The 21,738-nt window shown below is 36.6% G+C and overlaps 1 protein-coding gene across 2 annotated transcripts in view; it reads left to right on the plus strand.

The window, feature by feature from the left end:
• The window catches only part of LMO3 (LIM domain only 3), a 222,481-nt gene that overhangs the window by 12,679 nt on the left and 188,064 nt on the right, over positions 1 to 21,738 (plus strand). For both annotated transcript variants that reach the window (XM_037033847.1, XM_037033848.1), the window contains exon 2: positions 18,113 to 18,239. The gene's annotated coding sequence lies outside the window, so the exon portion shown is untranslated. The remainder of the gene's footprint in view (positions 1 to 18,112; positions 18,240 to 21,738) is intronic.

Consider the following 21,738-nt stretch of genomic DNA (forward strand, 5'->3'; position numbering starts at 1 on the left):
GAGCCACTTTTTATTAAAAATATATATTTTCACTGAATTTATTGGGGTTACACTGGTTAAGAAAATTATAAAAGTTCCCAGTGTACAAATCCATAGAACATCATCTGCATATTGCCTTGTGTGTGCACCATCCAAAGTCAAATCTCCTCCCATCACTGTTTATCCTCCCCTTCACCCCTTTCTACCTGCCCTCACAGCCCTTTCTCTGGTGATCACTATAGTGTTTACTGTGTTGATGAGACTTTTTTTTTACTTAATTCTTTCACCTTACCCACCCAGAACACCTCCCCTGTTCTCTGTCTCTATGAGTCTGTTTCTATTTCGTTTGTTGGTTTATTTTGTTTACTAGTTTCCACATATAAGTGAAATCATTTAGTATTTGTCTTTATCTAACTGGCTTTTTTCACTTAGCCCAATACTTTCTAGGTCGATTCATGATGTTGCAAAATGTAAGACTTCTTTCTTTTTTCATATTTCAGTAGTATTCTATCGGAGTGAGATTTCTTTTTTATTCATTTGTGTACTGATGGGGACTTTGGCTGCTTTCAAATCTTCGTTGTTGTAAATAGCTTTGCAATGAATGCAGTGGTGCATATAACTTAGGAGTCAGTGTTTCAAGTTTCTTTGGATACACTCCCAGAACTGGAATTTCTGGGTTATAATGCAGTTCCATTTTTAATTTTTTGAGGACACTTTATACTGCTTTCCTAGTGGCTGCATCAATCTGCATTCCTACCAACAGGGCCTGAGGGTTCATTTTTCTCCACATCCTCACCAGCATTTGTCATTTGTTGTTTTATTGATGATAGACACTCTTAAAGATATGAGGTGATGTCTCATTGTGGTTTTAATTCGCAAATTTCTGATGATTAGTGCCTTTGAGCATATATGTATATAGGCCTTCTGCATGTCCTCTTTGGAGAATTGTCTACTGAGGTCCTTTGCCCACTTTTTAATTGGATTGTTTGTTTTAGTGTTGAGTTTTGTAAGTTCTTAATAAATTTTGGGCATTATCCCCTTATCAGATGTATAATTGGTGGATATGTTCTCCCATTCAGTAGATTGTCTTTTCACTTTGCTGATGGTTCCTTTTGCTGTGCAAAAACATCTTAGTTTGATATAATCCCATTTGTTTCCCTTGCCTAAGAAGATATTTCAGAAGAAATATTGCTATGGGAAATGTCTGAGGTTTTACTGCTTGTGTTTTCTACTAAAACTTATATGATTTGACTATAATATTTAAGTATTTAACTTATTCTGAGTTTAATATTATATATGACACAGAAGGTGGTCTACTTTTTTTGCATGTATCTAGGTTTTTTCTGCATGTCCAGTTTTCTCAACACAATTTATTGAATAGACTGTTTATACCCCCTTTATGTTTTTGCCTCTTTTGTCAAATATTAACTGACTATAAGGGTATGAGTTTTTTCTTAGCTCTCTATACTGTTCCATATATTTATTTGTGTTTTTATGCCAGTACCATGCTGTTTTGATTACTATGGCCTTGCAGTATAGTTTGATATAGATAATGTAAGTCCTCCAACTTTGTTCTTCTTTTTCAAGATTGCTGAGGCTTTTAGGGGCCATTTGTGGCTTCATGTAAATTTCTAGAATATTTATTCTAGTTCTGTGACATATCTAAAGCATGAAGTGGTTAAGGGGATCTAGAGAGTCAAGTTGTGTGAATGCATTGACTCAGATGTTTCATTACCAGTTTATAGGTTCCCACTCTTTTCTACCAGTTAGTGGACTTTTTACAACTGAGAGTTTAACCTTCTCTGGAACTCTAATGGCACTGTCAATTCTTGGGCTTGTTGCTCTCATTTTTTTTTCTCTGGCTGCAGAAGTTGAGCCCTTTTCCGTGCTGCTAAAGAAGGGCTCTAACTTCTCCTTTGATGACTAATCAATCATCCTCACCCTTCCTTGTTTTTAACGCCTTATTGGCCCTTGCAATTGGTAACCCTCCCTCCAACCTCAAAATCCTGGCATATCATACCTACCAGTGAGTCCACGTGCCCTATTTCATACTAGTATACCACTAGTGAAACATTCAGCAATATCACCGCTACAGCACGTACTTTACCTATCTCTGGTGCTCCAGCTTCAAAACCTCATTTTACAGTTTTCTTCTTTGATCCATTCTCTACACCAACCATCTTAGACTGACTCCCCCCAAAAACAAATTCTGTGGTGGGGACTTGCATACAAAAATTTTAGTTGAAGAGTTTCTGCAAGATGAACACTTCTGGGAGAATAAAGGAAATAAGCTCTTCCATTAGTAATATACTCTGTATTTGCAAAAACTACAAAGTCACTGGCAATGGACAAGCCTATAGAAGGGGGTGAAGAATTGGAAAGACTAACACAATGTAACATAACCCAGTATCCAGGGTGGATAAATAAAGTTCCTAAAAGAATGAGCATTTTAAACATACTTGATCCCAGAGAAATAGAGTAGGATGTTTTGCTAGCTATGGACAATATGTACCACACTTATGGGTGCTTCCCTAATCTATTTGCTGTAGAAAATGTATGACTACTTTTATATTGAGCCTGGAACAAGAGAAGATGCCCAAAAGATCCAAGTTGCCTTTGTAGAAAGTGTTATGATCTAGCAGATACCAATGATACTCAATTTTTTAGCAGGAAATAACAACCGACAAGAAGCACCTACAAAGCCTCCCACCTCCCCCCAAAAAAGAATCATAAGTCTAACAGTCGGGAGTAAAGTCATGTATTTTTCGGTTGGTTGGTTGATTTTGGGGAGGGTCAGCTATACATGCTGTCCTTTTAGATGCAACTTCTGGCCTCTAGTGGACATTTTTAAAGATTAATCATGAGACACTAAGTGACTTGAGCTGTCTGTCCATCAGGAATGAAATTAGAAGGTTAAAAGAAAAATGTGGTAGGGTCCTTTTATAGGAGAGATTGACAGTGTGTTGTTATTTATGACACAATGTGGGCCTATTTTAAAAAATTGACTCACTTATAACAGTTATAAAATTGTATGAAGGGTAACTATGAGTAGAAAGGTGAAAATTAATGAGTAATCAGAGTTCCTGGCTAATGTTGAGCCTGGGCCTATTGTCAATAATTTTTATTTCTTGCCTGCCCCTTACAAAGGGGCTGACATCCACATATTTCATTTACCAGTAGGTCGCATGGCTTCTAGCTAAGTTCAGCCAATGAGCATCCTTGGCAGGGTATTGGTAAATGGAAGGAAAGGAGAAGTAGGGTTTTCTCTTTTTTTCTCTACCTGAAGTGGCAGCTGCATCTTCTCAGCAACTCCTGCTCAGATCCCACCAGACAGTCCCACTGATATAGCATGTGTAGAGAAACTGGCCCCTGGGCTGTAACAGCACATTCGCCTTTCACCTTCTAGCGGTGGCTTCCTTCTGTTCCTAATTTGTGCATTGTCTTGCATTTCCCATTTGGCTTCTCAGCTCTTCCCTCACCTGTGTAATCACTTCAATATATGGCATTTCTTGTGTTGGAATAACTGAGGTGTTTTCTGCTTTTCTGAAAAGATTTCTCAGGGATAAAACAGCCATTCATAAAATGTTTTGATACCCAGTAATGGCTTTCAGAACGTAAAAAGGGAGAATACTTGGATTGAGTGTAATTGTAAGAAAAACTGCTTACATGTTACTTTAAATCTTATAATTTTCTTTTCCAGAAATAAAAATTATTCCTAAAATTTTAGACAGGCCAAGAGGCAGAAAGTTACATTTTATAGATCCAGCTCCAATGATTAAACCAGAAAGTTAAGGAGAATACTACAGAAATACAGAATTATACCTGCAAAAGTTAAATTAATTTAAAAAAGTATTCATTTAATTCAAGTACTTCTATTTTTGTTTGTTTATAATGATAGTTTGATAAAAGCACTACATTCTTTTTTTACATAGCATAGGTTAAATAACTTGTTGACTAATATTTCAAGTGTTATTCTAAATTGTATTGGTATTATGTAGATTTTTAAATGTACTCTAAAGTAGCAAGATACATTATTACTAAAATGAGTTATGCCATAAGAGAAACACAGATTTTTTATTTTAAATAAAGATGTATGAGGATAAAATGCAATTTCACATTTTGTTTTTTATTTTTTTTAAAGATTTCATTTATTTTTAGACAGAGGAGAGAGAGGGAGAAAGAAAAGGAGAGAAACATCAGTGTGTGGTTGCCTCTCACACACCCCCTACTGAGGACCTGGCCGGAAACCCAGGCATGTGTCCTGACTGGGAATCGAACTGCTGACCCTTTGGTTTGTGGGCTGGAGCTCAATAGACTGAGCCACACCCACCATGGCCCATATTTTGTTTCTTTTTAAATAAAGTAGAGAATTAAAAATCACTCTCTCTCCTGTCAGAAATCTTCCATTAATTGGAAAAAACATTTGTACTATCTTACAATTCTACTGGTTTTAAGACCAGCAAAGCTTTTATGCCTCTATATTTTTAATTATTAGACTTTTTCAGTCAGTATGGTATACTGTATATATATATATAAAGTATTTCTGTTATTTTTTTCTATGAAAGGCATGGGAAGAGTTAATGTACAATTACCTCCCTAATGCTTTCACAAAATGGCTGGAGGAAGAAAACAATAGAAATGTAGCAAAACAAAGACTCAGACTAAAGAAGTGAAGAAAGCTGCTGAGGTCAGAACTAATTGTGATGTTGTCACTCCTAATAGAAGCAGAAAATGATCAGAGGCTAAGGGAAATCATGGAAGGTGAGCCACTCAACAAATAACAATATTTCTAGTTATTATTAGAATTTTGTCCCATTTGTGTATAATTAAGCAATGGTGATAAGAATAATTTTATTTTTACTTTGAATGCATTCTGTTTATATGTCTTTTAACATGGCATGCTATTTCAAAACTCATTAGTTTCATTGGATTACCTTCAACTTCTGAAGATGGAATTCCCTGCATTTTACTAAAATATATAGAAAAAGATAAAAGAACGTTCCCAAAATATAAAGGCTGAACAAAGAAAGAAAAGAACAATACTGATTTAGGAAAGATCTAGAAAATGAGTTCGAAAGCAATTTTTAAATATATTTTCTCCAAAACAACAACAACAATAAAAAACAAGAATGAATGTGCAATTGTGAATTTATTACTAGTACAAAGTTGTCTTGGACCCGAGTATAAAAAATAAATAAAATTAAGAGGACAGCAATCAGTGTAGTGAACTAGTGCTATGATCGCAGTTTCCATGGACATTGTATAGAGGGCTGCTGTGTTCCATCAGCTGTGTGTGAAAACAAAGGATAATGTTGAAGCACAGGAAAGCACTTTTAATAGAGTAGATTACGGTAGTGGAGTCCAGACATATGGCTTTGTGAGGTTAAACTGTAGAGAATGTGGAGAAATAGTTTAACAGTGTTTAGACTTTCCTTTTCATAAATCCGTTGTCTCAGCTGTGCTTTAACTATTGATTTTTTTAAATTACAAAATTAATACAGGGACTTCCAATTCAATACAGTTGATTAAATGCTGTATCTTAAACTTAATTACCTTCCAAAAAGGTAAGTTAATAAAAGCCTTACAACTTCAGGGAGGAGGAGATCCAGCAAAAAAGACAACTGCATATAAAAGATGTCAACAATTTTTTTGGAAAATAAAAGTAAATGGAAGAAGTAACTGACTAAGGAAACCAGAGGAAGCTAAGACCCCTGTGCCTAAAGAAGACAGTGTAGATAAGAAAAATGTGAAAAAAGAAGTCTGTTTTCCCTGCAGAACATTGGAAAGCGCCACATACAACCAAATGCAGGAGCCACACAAAAGGATTATAACCACAGAGGTGAGAGTCTATACAGAAGCAGTTGGCCATGTGGGTGAATCCTGAGCACCTCTCCAGCACCCAACTTTCTCAAGCATTAACCTCCACCCAGTCAGTGCACCCTCGCCTCCCATTCTCCAAAGACTTGGAACCAGAGAGTTTCAGAACCAGGTTCAGGAGTTCCTGGGGGAGTGGTGAGCTGGAAATGTGTAGGTTGTTATAATGATTGCAAAAGCAATACTGGCATTTAATGAGTGAGAGTCTCAGACTCTAGACATTTTCTCATGTATGACACTCCCTCACAGCAAAGAATTACCCCTCATCCTTAAAGACTTCTTGATATCACATAAATAAGCAATAGGAAAAGAAGGAATGTTTAAATCTATGTGAATTTAGGACTTAACTGAATTTTGCATATACATGATACTCTTTAAAGATGTATCACAGTATATTCTGGCATGGCCTTACCATAGACTATTTCAGGGTTGCAATTATAAATTGAAGCAAGGCAGCATATTGTTTGCTTTGGAGTTCAACCAAGAGTTTCTCACCATTTCATAAAACTGTATCACCAAAAGAAGGCTACTCATGGTATTTAAGATGTCAGTACTGTTCACCAACACACTTGTACCAGTTTGTATTTATAGCTATCACCTTCAGCGATTCTACAAGTACATGTGAGCAGTAACTGCCTCATTATGTCCACAGTGAAGTGGAGGACATCCATCTGATGGTTTGTGCACAGAAAGTACATATTATTTTATTATGAATTACTTTTTACTACTGCCTTTTTACATTATAGTTATGCTATAACATTGTTATTGGCAAAATTTTGTGTTGCTGGGTTAAGTTATGCAAACTATGCTTTTCATTTCAGAGTATGTTAAAATAACATACATAATAACATCTTCAGAAGATGTTAAAATATTTGCTTTAAAATAAAAGTGGTCATTGTGTCTAACAGAGTTGAGAGTCACTGCCCTAAGATATAATCACTTGAGAATTCTTCCTACAAACGCAGTGTTCAATCAGGATTTCAGTATTTCATTCTTAAAAGTGCACTGTCAGTCAAGTTTTATGAGATGTTTGAAGAAAGCCTCTGGCATAAAAAATACAGACCAAAACAAAACAAGCAGGAACTGTGAAAAGGAAAACGTGGAAGAAAAATGCAAGACAAAGGAAACAAGATAACTTCATTAAAGGGGGTGTGCATGTGTGTGTTTACATGTGTGTATGTTTGTACATACAGCAGCAGTTCTTAGACTGTGTGGTCTGGAAACCCCAGGGAGTCCCCAAAGCCTTTTCAGGAGGTCTGCAAGGTCAAAACTATTTTCATAATAATCGTAAGACATCATTATCCCTTTTCATTCTCGGGGTCTCATGAGTACATAGAAGAATTGTTCAGAGGTTACACAGTATGTGATGTCACAACAGATTGAGTATAGATGCAACTAGAGTAACCAACTCTCTCTAATTCAGCCAGACAGCAGAGATTTGCAAATCTATCTATATTTATATTCATATATATAGATATAAACTACTTTGCTCACTGCATTATATTATTTTAGAAAATAGAATAATGCTTTATAAATAATACCTGTGTGAGCATGTAATGGGTTTATTAATGATATTTTAAAATAAATATTTAAATATCTCTCAGCTTTACTTTCTAATACACTAAACATTGATATTTAAACCAACATAAATAAGAGCTTTTTAGATCCTACATAATTTTTTAATAATATAGAGGGATTGTTAGTCCAGAATGTTTAAGAACCATCAGTATTCACCACATAACATATATCATACAGTTTTCCCTTCATATCCACAGGTTTCACTGCCACAGATTCAAACATCATGGATCAAAAATATTTGAAAGTCAGTGTTATGTTGTTACCGACATGTATGGAGTTAGTCCTTCAATGATTGAGTCTGTACTGAAAATGTATGCATTATTTTTGTGTCATTATTCCCTAAACAATATAGTGTAATGGTTATTTAAATACTATTTACATTGTATTAGGTATTCAAAGTAATCTAAATGTTATTTGAAGTATATGAGGATGTAGGTAGGTTATATGCAAATACTAAGAAATTTTTTAATTTCTTTTTTAATGTAATTATTGTTCAAGTACAGTTTTCTGTCTTTTAGGAATTTTATATAAAGAACTTGAGCATCTGAAAATCTGCTAACCGTAGAAGATCCTGCAACCAATTTCTCATGGATGCTGAGGAATAACTATGTATACATATGATTATATATATCCATATACATCAATATATAATATATTAATTACACACATACATAGGTTTAATCTTAACATAATCATAAAATAACAAAATGTCATAGTAGAAAAACAATCAAAGGAACCATACATTTCTGTATATTCAAGGAAGAGTACTTAATTTTTTAAATATTAGTGATATAAATATATTGATTGTTTATATATAAATTATACACATACCTATATATTTAATCTTAAAATAACATAATTATAAAATAACAAGCTGTCATAATAGAGAAACAATCAAAGCAAACATGTATTTCTATATATTCAAAGAAGAGTAGGTAGTTAATTTTTAAAATATTAGTGAAAAATATAATTAAGTAAAAGATTCAGTATGAATTGCAAAAGACAAAGTGATGGATATATGGTGGAGGGAGTTAAGAAAATTAGAGAATATGTCCAAGGGATTCAATATCCAGAAACAAAAATTTCAGAAAGAAAAAAAGATAAAATTATAATAAAAATAGTATTTCAAAGAAACAATACTTACCCACAGAGCCAAAAAATATAACTTGCCAGATTAAACACCACATAAAATAAGTGCAAAAAACCTGATCATATGCAGCATATCATACAACATTTAGAATAAAAAGATGCTAAAGCTTCCAGAAAAAAATAAGAAAGATCAGAAATAAAAATAACAGCATTGAAACCAGAAGAAAGTGGAGAAATTCTTCAGCATTTTGAGTAAAGATTACTTCACACTAAATCTTTTATTCAAACTATCAATTAAGCTTAGCTAAACATAATACACTTTTAGATAGGCAATATTACCAAAAATTCACCTCCCCTTACACACTTCTAAGGAATATTCTGAAGAACAAAGAGTAAATTAAAAAACATGAAGGCAATGTACTCTGAAAATATGGGAAGCACCGTAGAGTGTCCCACTGGATCCCCAAGTTGGCAGCAAAGATTGGAAATTGAACAGAAACTAGCAGGATGTGGACCCCCAGGAAGCCATCTTTGGGGAAAATAATTAAACCAGTAGATTTTCACTGAATGGGTGCAAAATTGCAGTTGAGACATTTAAGAATGTGAGAAGAAATTTGCCATATATAGAAGGCTAATCACATTTAAAAATGAGGAAATTTGTCACCAAAATAATAAAAGATTTTTTAAAAAGGAAAAATAATCATAGTGCAGCATTCTAAACCTAGATGGGCAATAATTTTTTTAAAAAGGAGTTGTGCCCTTTGCCATTTTAGTCAGTGTCTTGCAAACTTTGGGTGTGTGTGTGTGGTACGGTACCATTTAATTGAGTGCCCCTGGGTTTCCAATATTCCATCTCCATTTGTCCCACCAGAGAAAAAAGTCCAATCTTGACTTCATCAAGGCCAAAACAAAGGCCAATGTCCAGAGTGTCTGTGTCATATTAAAGCTTAATCCTGTGCATAGACTGCCACACCCCCCAGGTGGCTGCTAGACACACATCATTGCTACAGAGAGAATGCCCAAACTAATGGGGTGAGCTCATGTCATTGAGCAAGAGAGAAACAAGCCTTTGCTAGCTGGGATTATATTACCTCTGGTTTAGGAGGGAACAGGCACTCTCCAAAGTAACCAATCAACTTCCCAAGTTTTTGGAGGTTTCTGGTAGGCCCACTTCCTAATCAATCTATTCTCTCCCCAGGCTAGACTAACAGGTCTTATGGTTGCCATCTTGGCTACTATTGTGCATTCTTCATAGAGACACTCCCCCTGCACTATTTTGACTTCTACTGTGCATGTGTTTACCTCCTCCTGCTCCCTCTTACAATCAATAATTCTGTATCAGAGGGTAGCTGCTCCCTACATGGGGAAATGGAGGGGCGTTAATCCCCTGGCTGGGGCAATGCTGCTATCCCCTGGAGTGTGTGAAGCTGTAGCTTCCTGATTAACCAGACTTGTGCTCACTAGTTGGTTATGCTTAATAATGTCTAATTCCATTCCACCTTTCCATTATTAGTATATAGCTGCCTGCACTAACATATTTCCCCACTGAAGACCTTGAGCCTTGTGATCTTACACAGGTAAATGGATGAAGGTCTCATCTTCTGTGCTGCTTCTTGCTGTCAAGAGACAGAGTCCTACCTACTCCCAGGCCCAGAGATTCTTCTTATCTACCAAAGGAAGAAAGGAGTATAAAGGATGGGGAGATTTCACATGAGGGAAAGGGATTCTGCAGTATCTGGGTCAGTCTGCTGTCCCTGGGAGGAAACATGCATGAAGTCTTGAAAATGGCAATGTCTAGAGGATGGCATTCCTGGACAAGCTGGCATCTTGTAGTATTCTACAGGTGATGAATTTGATGAGAAGGTCAAAAGACATGGGCAAAAATGAGGAGAATTATATAAAATAAAGAATTGTATCGAATCATATTAAAAATGAGGAGAATTATATCTGGTGAGAGGTAAATCCCAGGTAATATAGGGAGGAATGAATTTAATAGTATCCCAGATAAGGAGGAGGGACTTCTCTGGACAAATGTGCGTCACACTTGTCTGAAGTCCTTTTGTTTACCATACGTAATTCAAATTAGACTGAGGGGAGCATTGTAAGCTTTCTCTTCACGAGAACTTTTGGCCTTTTTTGTCTGAACCATTTGAGCAGAAAAGGGAAAGCAGTCTCAAGCAAAGCTGATATACGGCTCCACAGTTCGCTGACTCAACAACCATCTAGTCCTGACAATAAGTTAATCTAGCCAAACTGTCGAGTCTCATTTCAGGAGGCAGTGATGCAGATGGGCTTCTAAAGTGAGGCCAAGACTGTGCAAACAAGCAATCAGGTAAATGATGTCATAGGCACCCATCCCTGAGCCATGTCTTCTCCCTCTCCTGGCTGGCTTGCCAAATGCTGCTGGTGGACATTGTGTTCTTTCACGGGATCACAAGGAAAGCATTTCACATACCCATATACATGGGGATTGGTATATGAGATTGTGGCATGGTAAGATTTATTTGGATGGAAGCAGAAGGCTGCCCTTGGGTTTCCAACGTCCCATCTCCATCCTTACCACCATTGAAAAAGTCCAATCTTGATTTCATCAAGGCCCAAACGAAGGCCAGTGACCAGATTTTCTATGTGATACTAAAGCTTAGTCTTTTAGAGGGCATGTGGTCTGCTGTGGGCCCCAGGCAGCAACTAGAACCACATGGTGGCTACAAAGAGAACATGCACATGAATAGGATGAGCACATGGTACTGGGTGCTCTTGCAAACTTATAGACAACAGAAATGCAATTGAGGTTTCTAGACAGTTATAAGAACAGCTAACATGAATGCCTGGATACCTAGATTCAAATGTGCACTGAGTTATGTGTATGAATTTCAGAACATTTTAAGTGAAAGTAGAAAGGTATAATTTCATATTTATGAAATTAAAATAAAATTTCACATATTCTTTTATAGTGTGATAGTGATGATACTTCATACTTTTAATCAGAAAATCTGAAGCACTCTATAAACTTTAGCAAATTAAGTCTCACAATACCCTATGCAGTAGTTAAGAATAATCATTCATTAAATACTCAATAGTTAAAATGAGACATCAAGAGATTAAGTGATTTATCTCAAGATCACACATTCCCCGAGTTTTAAGGGAAGAGTCGCCGACAGTTTTCCGTATCTTGCTACAGCTCTCAATCTTCTCTTGCCAATTGTATCACTTTAAAAGCTGTGCTGTGCTCTCTACTTAGTATCATGATCTAGGTTGCAGCATGACCTGGCCACCTTGTTGGCTCATGAGGTTTCTATCTTTCCCTTTCGGAGGATGTAAGACAAACTCACTCTTATCAAATTCCTTTTTAGAGCAATTTCCAGTGCCTTTCTCAATGAGCTTTTCCAATGGAAAGCTTGTCAAAATAACACTGTATTTAATAACTGATGCTTTCAAAAACCCACTCACTATTATTAATTAACCAAATACTTATTGTGGGTTTTTTTACATCCAGTATTACAAATTTGATTCTTACTTTCAGAGATCTTGGTGTTTACCAGGAAAGACCGAAATTTTTAAAAGGCAATTACAGTGAAGTCAGCCAAAGACTACTAAGAGCTGGCAGAATCCTAAATAACCATGGAAGAACTCTGGAAAACAAGACACCTAGATGAGAAGTTACAACATACAATTCTTCCGGAAAGAAATACCTTCAAATCTGGGATCTGAAAGATGAATAAAATTTAGCCAAGCAAAAACAGGCAAGTGTGCTTCAGTGAGAAGGAAATATCTGTGCATCAGCCAGGAGATGAAAGGACCTGCCGTGTTCTGCAAACTGACAAGTTCCCAGCACAACTGCAAACAGAGTGAACAAGAGGAGCGGTGGGTAGAAATGAGGCTGTACACGTGGAGATAACACCGTGTTACACCATGTTAAGGGATTTCAATTGTTCTAAAACAAAGAGAAACTCTGAGTGGCCTAAAGTAAGAGGTCATGTTTGTGTTATGAAGTATCACTCTGGCTGCTGTGTGGGTAGAGGGGTTAGAGATGGACAAGACCAGACAAAGACAGGAAGACAGCGTAGGAATCTAAACTGTGGTCCAGAGATAGTGCTGTCTTTAGACAGAGATAATGCTGTCCTTTACTGGTGTGACAACGGAGAAAAAGAAATGTATTCAAGCGATAGGCAGAAATAAAATCAAGAGTGACTTTAAACTGATATAAGGATAAACCAAAAAAAAGGACAGAAAAGTAGAGAACATTCCCAACTTTCAAAGAATAAAAGACTACAGAAGAAAACAGATGCTTCTACTTTTAAATGTAAAATAAAAGTTAATTTTATGGAGCTCAGAAACCAAGATGAAATTGAAATGCTAGACAAAAATATAGAAGATGGAAAGAAGGAATATGAGGGTGAAAATATTTAAGGCTTAACATTATTTGGGAGTACAATATGGAGAGAATAAGTCACTTCATCCTTAAATATACATACTGAAAATTTGAAAGGAACCATTAAAATAATAGAGACACAATCATTAACTTTCAATCCACAACCTGTAGTGTAGCCTTTCTAAAACAAAAACTCTCTTCTGAGTCACATTTGCTTACGACCATGATCCCATTTCTCTAATGCTTTTGGAGCAAAATTACTCATTTTAGTTCACTTGCTCACCTCTGATTCTCCCTAGAACTGACTCAAATTAGACTTTTCTTCCCACTACTCTTATCAAAGGTTTTAATAAAATCCATTTGCCAAAAGTAATGGTCAATTTTCAGTGTTCATCTTACAAGTACACTGATTGTATCTGTCCTAGCTGATTGCTTTCCCCTTCTTAAACCACCTTCATCTCCTGGTTTTTCTGGACACCACTTGGTCCTGTATTTTATTTATTTATTTATTTATTTATTTAGATAGACATATTTATGTTTGTATGCATTTAAATATGTATATAAAATATGTACATATTTTATACACATATTTATGTATGTATGTGTGTATATATGTATATATATGTGGTTTCTACAGTATCCTTTGTGATGAACCTGCCTCCTTATGCAAATCTTTAAAAATTGTGGTAACCCAAATGGATTGGTTATATGTTGCTACAATAATGTTCATAAAGCACCACACTAAACTCATTGTCAACCAGAAATAAACACATATCACGTGTCTGTGTAGTTCAGCTGATCTAGTCCCCACTCAGCTGGGTTCACCTGCACACCTTGGGTTGACCCTGTATGTGCTAATCTGCATCTGCTCAGAGAGATGCTCAGAGAGACCTCAGCAAATCTAACCATGGCAAGCATAGAGTGCAAGAGCACTGCAGAAATTACAAATACTCTTTCAAACTTTGGCTTGAATCACATATGCTGAAACAAATTTCTAGGCTGAGCGCAGAGTCAGGAAGGGATAGCCCAATTACATGACAAAAAACATGGCTAGAGGAAAGGAAACAGATGTTTCCTCTAATCCTTTAGGGGCATCCAACCTTTTGGCATCTCTGGGCTACACTGGAAGAAGGGTTGTCTTGGGCCACACATTAAATACATTGAGACACATATCATAAAAAAATCTCATCATGTTTTAAATAAATGTACAATTTTATGTTGAGATGCATTCACAGCCATCCTGACCAGCATGTGGCTCATAAGCCACCGGCTGCACATCCTTGCAGGCAATCAGTCAGCCCACCAGGGCCCATTTTTATTCCTCTTTTTTTTTGTCTATACTGACCACTTAGGTGGTCCCATCTAACTTCATCACTTTAAATGTTAATTCTATTGTTTACTTCCAAATACAAATTTAAATTACCATCCCTGAAATCTACCCTGACCTCCAAACTCACTCATCTAAACCTTTACCTGACAGCTCAATCCACTTGATATACCTCATATCCCTGAAACCAAACATTGGATTTTTCCACCCAAACCTGCCTATACTTCATTATTCTCCATCTCTATCCATGGCACCATGCTTAACTCACTTGCTCAGGCTACACACATTGAAGTTATTCTTGACTTCTCCTTCTTATAAGCAATCAGTCAACAGATCTCCTCTGACTTCAGTTTGAAAATATGTTCCTTATCTGATGATTGCTTACGGGCTGCACTCTACCCCCTAGTCTCAGGCACCTTCCCCTGTCTTCCCAGTGATGGTTACTCGAATCCAAAAGAGCTCTCTGCCTTGCCCTGCCACAGGTTTTCCTCACTAATGACTCGATGTGACATTCTTAAAACATAAGACATACATTTTAACTAACCCCCCTGTACAAAATCATGAAATGGTTCCCTCTCCTTCATACCTAGAATAATATTTAAAAAGTCCAACAATGATACCTAGACTCAATGGGACCTGGCCTTGGCTACCTCTCCACATTGTCCAAGCTTTCTCTTAGAAATTCCATTTCACTTAAATAAAAAAAAAAATACTACTGTTTTATGGTCTTTGCAGGTCAGCCAAGAATGTTCTCCTTGAAATTTATGCAAGACCTCTTTCCTGCCTCTGTTGACATTTCTGGGCCAATGCCACCTATTCACAGAGGTAGTCCTTCCAACTTAGAAGCCCTGTTACTTTCCATCTTTTTATTTTGCTTTTTACTTACCTATATATAGTACTATCACTACCTAATCTCAAGATAATAATCAATTCATCTATTTCTTCTCTGTTATGTTCCCTGTAAATAGAACAGTTCTTGATACATAGGAGTACTCGAAAAAGAATACTGAATACTAAATAATTTAGATAGCATTGTAGTAATCATTATTTTCATCTATAGGGCATCTCTAAAGCCATTCTTTACCTTCTTATTCACACTACTGATCCTGTAGGGTAATAACTGTATGTAAATATTAAAGATTAATTATAAATAATAAAATAATTAAGGAATATAGGTCTTATAAACATTCTAGAACAAACACCTTTTTTATTTATTTCCTAGCATACATTTACAAGATTTTTTGCCCCAGAAATGGAATCGCTGGATTAGAGAATATGGACATGTTGAGCTTTAGGATAATGCCAAATTGTTTTCCAAGTTATCAACAAAGGAATGGATACATGAAGTCTATCCATGCACAGGAGTATTATGCAATGCGAAAGTAAATGCATTAATATGATATGCAGCAATGTAAATAAGTCTTTGGAAAGTTATGTGAGATGAAAAATTAAGCCCTGAAGACAATATACTTAACTGTGCTATGTTTATATAATTCAAGAAAACTAAATCATCCATTTTAATGGTGAATACAAATGTGGTAAAAGAATAATAAATACTGAATCCAGTGTAGTGTTTAACTGACTGGGGTGGAGTGGGAAGTCAGGGGACTAGGTCTGGCTGGCACACAGATAACTTCAAAGGTATCAGTCACGTTTTAGCTCTTAACCTGAATGGTGGATTTATGAATGCTCATTTTATTTTATGCTTCATCATTCAGATACATGTTATACATATTATTTTGTATATATCAATATAGCATAATGTCTTAAGTACATAATTCTTGTTGTTAAGCACAAATTGTGCTCTTTCACATTTAGATGTGTCATTAGTTCTCACAATCAATGGATAAAATTAAAAATTAGTGCTAAACAAAACAAAAAAATCAAGGTAAAGGCATAACAACTAGGGATAGCAAGACCCTAGTTGTTCACTATACCTCACTTTTCTAAGCCCAACTACACCCAGAATTTTGATGGTATTAAATACAAAGCTGGCATGGGGCAGAAAACAGTGACAAAGATTTGTTTATAGGCTTATAAAACAGGACCTATGTACTGAGTAATAAGAGCTTCACTAAAGTTGTTGATGACAGTAGTTGTCACCTGCTCACTTGTTCTCCTTCATTGACAAAAAGCCAAATGGGAGATACTGTATGTTTAAATATTATTTTGAAATGTTTTTCATATATGGCCAGTAACTGCTCTATATCCTCTGAGAGCATCAGAAAACAGGGCACATTTTTATTTAATTCACTTAAACATAGAAGAAGAAGCTCTATGATTTCTTTAGCTCTTCACCAGTCAAAATGTCTGTGATTTTAATAATCCCCAAAACCACTCACTGCAAGCCAGGTTTGGGGTTGGTGGGTGCTGACCAGCACTGAAAGTGCTGAAATGACCAGGAAAGCCTACTTTGGCTGTGTTTCCTCTGCAGTGTGGAAGAAAGGTCCCTGAGAGCCCATGAGTACGACTACTCATCATTATGATTATTATTCGTCAGAATCAAAGAATTTGGCTCAGAAAGTCCTCGGACCTCATGGCAAAGCACCTGTTTTGAACCTCAGATCCCACCCCACAGCCGCCAGCACTCAGGCTGAGCATGGTCTCTGCTGTCTAGGCCATTTTTACATGTCCCCTGGCTGTGATTAGGGAACCGCACATACCGCACAGTATAAATTAAACTAAGTGAAAAATTAACTTCCTGAAGAATAACCACATGCTGTCCTCCTCCAAAATATGTGTTTGCCCTGACCTTTCGGAGGCATCAAGACATCCCAGCCCTTTAACTTCATGAAAATCTTTTGAGATAGCTTACTCCGAGGGCAGATTTATGTCTGGAAAATTTGGAGTTGCTTACCAAAAGGATGAGAGTCATTTATTTTCCTGTTACCGGTCTGCCACATGAATGAGATAAGATCAGCTAAAATATTCAGCAAAAGCTATTCCTGTTTTTTTCTTTCCCTTTCCCTCTTTGAGACTGGTTACCTATTTAACTCCATCCTGTCAATTAAACCAGAGAAAAAATTGCAAAGAACTAATTAGGCAACTGTGTAATTTTAATTAGCTGTTTTGATAATTAAACTAATTAGTTCCCCTGTGTTTCCACAATATGTGGTGGACTGGTTTTGATATCACAGCTTCTGAGTTCCATTCCATTAGTTAATTAGTCACTTTTGCATTAGAAAGCTTTATTAATGGCCTTAATTTGCAGTTGAAATGAGAAATCTGCTGTCAATAATTTGGATAATTGCCTACTGTTTGATTATAAAGTACAAAAGTAGCAGCACACCATTACATATGCAAATCCCAAGGGTTATTTCCTGGATGCTTAGCTTTCTTGATCTACATTTCATCCTCTCTCGCTTTCTGTTTTTTCTTGACCCTGTTAGGGGGAAGAGAATCCAGCTTATTAAGAAAATGAAGGCCTGTTTTTTTTTCCCTTGTCCTATACTGCATGTATGCTTGTGCCTGCAATTGTTAAAGTTATTGCTTGCTTTGTACCTAATTAGTGTCCTTGGAATTAAATGAACAACTCTGTATACACCTCTAGCTCCTGCAGCCATGTTTGTGCATTGAATAATTGATTCTACTCTGCTAATCAGATAGGGACATAATGAGCCAGTTTAATTAAATGGGGATCTAACCTGGTGAACACTGGGAAAATATTTGCTCATTTACTTAGTAAAAGGCCACAGTTGCTTTTCATTGGATAGAAGGGAAGGTTATGGAAAGTAAAGTAGGCTCTCAAAGCGGCAACAGCTCAGTGGTTGTCTACCACTACTTGAATAGGAAAGGGCTTAGCTAGTTTGGGAGTGGGCGTGGGGGTGGGAAGAGTTTAATCAAAGGGCCAGAAGACGCTGAAACTGCTGACAGGTTCCCCATCCTCTCCAAAGGTATCAGCATCACTGCTCTGCTCTGCTGTAAGAGGCAGGTTTCCTGGTTGTACCTGGTCTTTAGTGATTTGCAGAAAGAATTCCAACTCACTTCACTGCCAGATGGTGTCTGTGTAAGCGCATAAAGGTAAGATATAGTTGTAGTTTATCTTCTTGGCAAGTGACAAGACTTGTTTGTTCTCCAATGATCATGTGGACTTAGGTTGAGGATTACTGCTGGAGGCTAATAACCAAATGTGTAACGTGTGTGACCTTATTCCTGTGCTGCAAAAGTGGGAGGGGGGGGCGCGTACACCAAGGCATGGGAGGAGTCACACAAATATAAAGTTCCTGTGAATTTTTACAAGGTAACTGATACCCAGGGATAACAGCTGATCATTTTCACACTTCAGACTGGAGAAATATTCGTGCTTTAATACTCTTTGGAAGGGAAAGATGATTATGGTCATTAAATATAAAAGATTACCCACACGTTTAATGATAGTTTAAGTAAAACCTACCACGTTTAGGGTAATCTTCAAAACCCAGCAGTAGGTAACTATGGACGCATATGTCTCCTGTAATTCTAATTGCATACCAGACTAACTTTACCTGCAGGGATGAAGTATTGCAAGGCCAATATAGAAACAACATGGTGCTCATCTGCTCTGGTGTTCTAGGATGAAATAGCATATTGACCCTGAATCTATACTCTGAGTACAAGCAATTGTCATTCTGCCATGGTGACACCTTGTTGCCAGTGGCGATGTAATTAAAGCTGCGAGGACTCATTTTCCATTCTTATCTCTTAAGCTCCTCTGAATCAGAAACTGTTTGTCTGTCGTAACTGAGAAAACCTACTACGAGGCTCCATGTTTATGTATGAATTTTTGGTAGCTTTTCCTCCTTAGGAGGCGAAAGTCATAGACATAATTATCAGCACTCATCCAATTAATGTATATATACAGATGCTGCTACATGCAGGCATGCATGCATACACAGGCATGTATGTACTGTGTGTATGTGCATATGTATGCACACTGCCTCACTATATATGTATACACACACAGGCACACACACATAGAGTCTAAATTTTACTCACCCCCTTTTCTCCTCTATTAAAATTCCAAATGGCTAAGAGGATTTTCTCAATTTAGTCATACTTTTAATCTTCACTGAAATGAGTGATGACTTCTTATAATAAAAAGTTGACAGGCTTACATTGCGCACCGGTGGATTAGTTTCCCTTGGTGATGAGGTTTTCTTTTGTGCGCCGTGTGTCTGTTTGATGGAGGTTTAACAGAAAGCATTTTGGCAGAAATTGGATGCAGCAGGGATCATCTGGAGATGGCTGCTGTTCGATATTAACTGCACACAGTAACTTTTTTTTCCTCTTCCTTTTTTTTTATTCTTCAGCCAGGTGACAGAGGAAGCCAAAACATCTTTCCTCTTGAAAATCAAGGGTTTTTTTTTCTTTTAAAATATAAAGTATGTGTCCAGTCTGCATATACCTTAAAATATTTCATGCGCTTAGGCCATTGTTTCCTGTCAGCCTAGAAAAAAAGCTTTCTCTGCAAGGAGGTATCAACACACAAATATCTGAAAGGTGTATTTCTAATACCCAAATGCCTTTCATCCTCCAGAAACCAGCATGTAAACAGGAGTTGCTTAAAGATTGGAATTAGATGTTTTATAGAATATATGCACTTGAGATACTTGCCTAATTCAAAAGAAAAGACTCATGGGTCGTAATTTGCATTATTTACTCCCCACCCTCACCTCCTTCTTGTAATTTCATTTTATCACTCATTGGAAGCATCGAAAGTCTCATAATGGAGACCTGCCAGATGTCGAATGTAGTAGAACATGCTCCAAGCATATGTATATATTTATGCTTGTGAATATTGGCACATGGAGAAAATAAATAACAGAAAGGATACCTCTCATTCCAGAGGGAAGCTCTGACCAGGTGGATGGGAGCTAATAACATTCACTAGCCCCTGAGCACTTCATCCAGTGATTTGGTGCACATCAATCTCTGATGTGAATACACTCAACCTGAGAGCCAGGATACAGTACAAATGAGTCATTCTTTTTAATGAAGGAATGTACCTCTCTCTGTGTATAGGTATTTATTACAATGATGCTGCTATTCTGTCCAATAACAGATATTTATTGCTAGACGGACAATATCTGAATATGGTGAGAATTTAATTATCGTTCTAATTTTCCAATAATAAAGACAACCACCAAGTCTGTGCACAGTGTGAAGTTCTTAGATCCTGGAGAAATGCTTATTATGATAGAGATAGGCCAAGCCTAATCTGTACTTACCTCTCCTTCAGACAGCAGCGGTGACAACCCTGCCTGCCTTGTCAAGTTTCAAGAACTTGCAATTCTTAATTTAAACACTTGAGAGATCTATGGAGCCTGTCAGTCTGGTTAATTAAGCTCTGTCTCCTTTTACTCTGCCTCCCCACCAAAACAAAATCTGGCTTTTTTTTTTAAAGGCCACTTAATACTTTATCTACTGATTAAGCAAACAGGTTCTAGCCTAAGTAGAATGATCTTAGGAGACTGAAGCAGAATAGTTCTTGCTATTAAAGGAACATACATTAAAGTCTTTACTTGGAAGTGTCATACATCGGTCGGCCTTCGCATGCTCAACTTTTTTCTTTTGGAATAACTAAAGAAAATTTTGGATGATCCAGCTCAATAAATAATATAAACGGTATATGTGAATTCATATATATGTCAATATTTAATTTTAATATGAATATATCCCATTCAGCAATATATGATGCCTCAAAGTTGATAGTATCAATCATTTCTAAACCACAGCAACTGGATTTCTAGCAACCTTTCAGCAGGTGGTTTGCAAATGAGATATTTAGGACTTGATAGGAAAAATAGGTTTAGAAGACTAAAGATCTTGAATATATCTATGAAAGTCTATAAATGTTTAAATTTCAATAAAAATGTATATTCGCTAATATAGCACCATAAAGAAAACTCACTAATTGCCAAATACCAGTTCATATATCTTCATGTTAATAAATAATGTATGATTAATTTCAATGAGCCGTACTTGGATGACTAAATTCACTTCACTATCTCATTCCACTTCTAGTCCCACAATATACTTATAAACTCTTCGTTTTGTGTTAGATAACTTTTGCAACATCAGACAGTTTACCCATTTTTGTCTTCATCAAAAGTTCATGACTCCGTGGCTTTAGAATTCGAAGGCCGTGCTTCGTGTGGCCTATTGTAGTCCTAGAAAGATAGTGGCCTCATTCCTATTTCAGATTTCTCAGTTCTCTCTCCACTCTCCAAGAACATAAAGGGAATGTACTTGCTGAGTGACTCCAGGCCAAAGCACATTCTATCAAGCTCTCTTGAACGTCTCTGTTTCTCCTAACTAAATCACATGGCAATATATGTGTGTGTCCTCTCCCAGGACCATTTTGCCCCACGGCTCTATTTCTAAAAGCCCCATGCTATTTGGCTATTTGTTATTGATTTTCACCTTGATTCTAGTCTTTCCTGATTTCCTAATTATATCTAGGGAAGTACATGTCAGTTCATAGATTAGGAATTAAAATTCTTAAAAATGGAATAATTATATAAACTGTAAATGCTATCTA

The sequence above is a fragment of the Sturnira hondurensis genome, unplaced genomic scaffold, assembly GCF_014824575.4.
Source record: "Sturnira hondurensis isolate 20B ecotype Veracruz unplaced genomic scaffold, ASM1482457v3 Scaffold0021795, whole genome shotgun sequence".
NCBI lineage: Eukaryota > Metazoa > Chordata > Mammalia > Chiroptera > Phyllostomidae > Sturnira > Sturnira hondurensis.